Consider the following 3,070-nt stretch of genomic DNA (forward strand, 5'->3'; position numbering starts at 1 on the left):
CATAGCCTTAGCCTAAGCCTAGGGGAGCCCTAGCCTAAGCCTAGGGGTGCCCTAGCCTAAGCCTAGGGGTGCCTTAGCCTTGGGCTAGGGGAGCCCTATCCTTAGTCTAAGCCTAGGGGTGCCCTAGCCTAAGCCTAGGGGTGCCCTAGCGTAAGCCTTGGGGTGTCCTAGCCTAATCCTAGGGGTGCCCAAGCCTAAGCCTAGGGGTGCCCAAGCCTAAGCCTAAGCCTAGGGGTGCCCTAGCCTAAGCCTAGGGGTGCCCTAGCCTAAGCTTAAGGGTGCCCTAGTCTTAGGCTAGGGGATCCCTAGCCTTATCCTAAGCCTAGGGGTGCAATAGCCTAAGCCTAAGGGGTGCTCTAGCCTTAGGCTAGGGGAGCCCTAGCCTTAGACTAAGCCTAGGGGTGCTAGCCTAAGCCTAGGGCTGCCCTAGCCTGAGCCTACGGGTGCCCTAGCCTGAGCCTCCGGGTGCCCCTGCCTGAGCTAGGGGATCCCTAGCCTTAGCCTAAGCCTAGTGGTGCCCTAGCCTAAGCCTAGGATTGCCCTAGCGTAAGCCTAGGGGTGCCATAGCCTGAGTCTAGGGGTGCCCTAGCCTGAGGCTAGGGGAGCCGTAGCCTTAGCCTAAGCCTAGTGGTGCCCTAGCCTAAGCCTAGGGGTGCCCTAGCCTAAGACTAGGGGTGCCCTATCCTAAGCCTAGGGGTGCCCTGGCATAAGCATAGGGGTGCCCTAGCCTGAGCCTAGGGGTGCCCTAGCCTAAGGCTAGGGGAGCCCTAGCCTGAGCCTAGGTGTGCCCTCCCCTGAGCCTATGGGTGACCTAGCCTGAGGCTAAGGCAGCCCTAGCCTTAGTCTAAGTCTAGGGGTGCCCTAGCCTAAGCCTAGGGGTGCCCTAGCCTAAGCCTAGGGGTGCCCTAGCCTAAGCCTAGGGGTGCCCTATCCTAAGCCTAGGGGTGCCCTAGCCTTAGGCTAGTGGAGCCCTAGCCTTAGCCTAAGCCTAGGGGTATCCTAGCCTAAACCTAGGGGTGCCCTAGCCTGAGTCTAAGGGTGCCCTAGCCTGAGCCTAGGGGTGCCATAGCCTGAGTCTAGGGATGCACTAGCCTGAGGCTAGGGTAGCCGTAGCCTTAGCCTAAGCCTAGTGGAGCCCTAGCTTAAGCCTAGGGGTGCCCTATCCTAAGCCTAAGGTGCCCTAGCTTAAGCCTAGGGGTGCCCTAGCCTTAGCTAGTGGTGCCCTAGCCTGAGCCTAGGGGTGCCGTAACCTTAGGGTAGGGGAGCCCTAGCCTAAGCCTAGGGATGCCCTAACCTAAGCCTATGGGTGCCCTAGCCTAAGCCTAGGGGTGCCTTAGCCTTGGGCTAGGGGATCCCTAACCTTATTCTAAGCCTAGGGCTGCCCTAGCCTAAGCCTAGGGGTGCCCTAGCGTAAGCCTAGGGGTGCCCTAGCCTAATCCTACGGGTGCCCAAGCCTAAGCCTCGGGGTGCCCAAGCTGTAGGCTAGGGGAGCCCTAGCCTTAGACTAAGCCTAGGGGTGCCCTAGCCTAAGCCTAGGGGTTCCCTAGCATAAGGCTAAGGGTGTCCTAGCCTAAGACTAGTGGTGCCCCAGCCCAAACTTAGGGGTGCCCTTGCCTAAGCCTAGGGGTGCCCTTGCCTAAGCCTAGGGGTGCCCTAGCCTAAGCCTAGGGGTGCCCTAGCCTAAGTCTAGGGGTTCCCTAGCCTTAGCCTAGGGGTGCCCTAGCCTAAGCCCAGGGGTGCCCTATCCTGAGCCTAGTGGTGCCCTATCCTGAGACTAGGGGTGCCCCAGCCTGACGCTAGAGGTGCCCTAGCCTTAGCCTAAGCCAAGGGGTGCCCTAGCCTAAGCCTAGTGGTGCCTTACCCTAAGCCTAGGGGTGCCCTATCCTGAGCCTCAGCCTAGGGGTACCCTTGCCTAAGCCTAGGGGTGCCCTAGCCAGAGGCTAGGGGAGCCCTAGCCTTAGCCTACGCCTAGTGGTGCCCTAGCCTAAGCCTAGGGGTGCCCTAGCCTAAGCCTGGGGGTGCCCTAGCCTAAGCCTGGGGGTGCCCTAGCCTGAGCCTCAGCCTAGGGGTGCCCTTTCCTGAGCCTAGGGGTGCCCTATCCAGAGGCTAGGAGAGCTCTAGCCTGAGCCTCAGCCTAGGGGTGCCCTAGCCTGAGCCGAGGGGTGCCCTAGCCTGTGGCTAGGGGAGCCCTATCCTTAGCCTACTCCTAGTGGTGCCCTAGCCTAAGCCTAGGGGTGCCCTAGCCTAAGCCTAGGGGTGCCCTAGCATAAGCCTAGGGGTGCCCTAGTCTTAAGCTAGGGGAGCCCTATCCTTAGCCTAAGCCTAGGGGTGCCCTAGCCTAAGCCTAGGGGCAACCTAGCCTAAACCTACGGGTGACCTAGCCTAAGCCTAGGGGTGCCCTAGCTTAAGCCTAGAGGTGCCGTAGCCTAAGCCTAGGGGTGCCCTATCCTGAGCCTAGGGGTGCCCTATCCTGAGCCTAAGTGTGCCCCAGTCTGACGCTAGAGGTGCCCTAGCCTTAGCCTAAGCCTAGGGTTGCCCTAGCCTAAGCCTTGGCGTGCCCTAGTCTTAGGCTAGGGGAGACCTAGCCTTAGCCTAAGCCTAGGGGTGCCCTAGCCTAAGCCTAGGGGTGCCCTAGCCTAAGGATAGGCATGCCCTAGCCTAAGGCTAGGGTTGCCCTAGCCTAAGCCTAGGGGTGCCCTAGCCTAAGCCTATGGGTGCCCTAGCCTAAGCCTAGGGGTGCCCAAGCCGTAGGCTAGTGGAGCCCTAGCCTAAGCCTAAGCCTAGGTGTGCCCTAACGTAAGCCTAGGGTTGCCCTAGCCTAAGCCTAGGGGTGCCCTAGCCTTATCCTAACCCTAGGGGTGCCCTAGACTAAGCCTAGGGGTGCAATAACCTAAGCCTAGGGGTGCTCTAGACTTACGCTAGGGGATCCCTAGCCTTAGACTAAGCCTTGGGGTGCCCTAGCCTAAGCCTAGGGGTGCCCTAGCCTAAGCCTAGGGGTGCCCTAGCCTGAGCCTACGGGTGCCCTAGCCTGAGGCTAGGGGAGCCCTAGCTTTAGCCTAAGCCTAAGGGT

Source organism: Tenrec ecaudatus, chromosome 13 (assembly GCF_050624435.1).
Source record: "Tenrec ecaudatus isolate mTenEca1 chromosome 13, mTenEca1.hap1, whole genome shotgun sequence".
In the NCBI taxonomy this organism is placed as follows: Eukaryota; Metazoa; Chordata; class Mammalia; order Afrosoricida; family Tenrecidae; genus Tenrec; species Tenrec ecaudatus.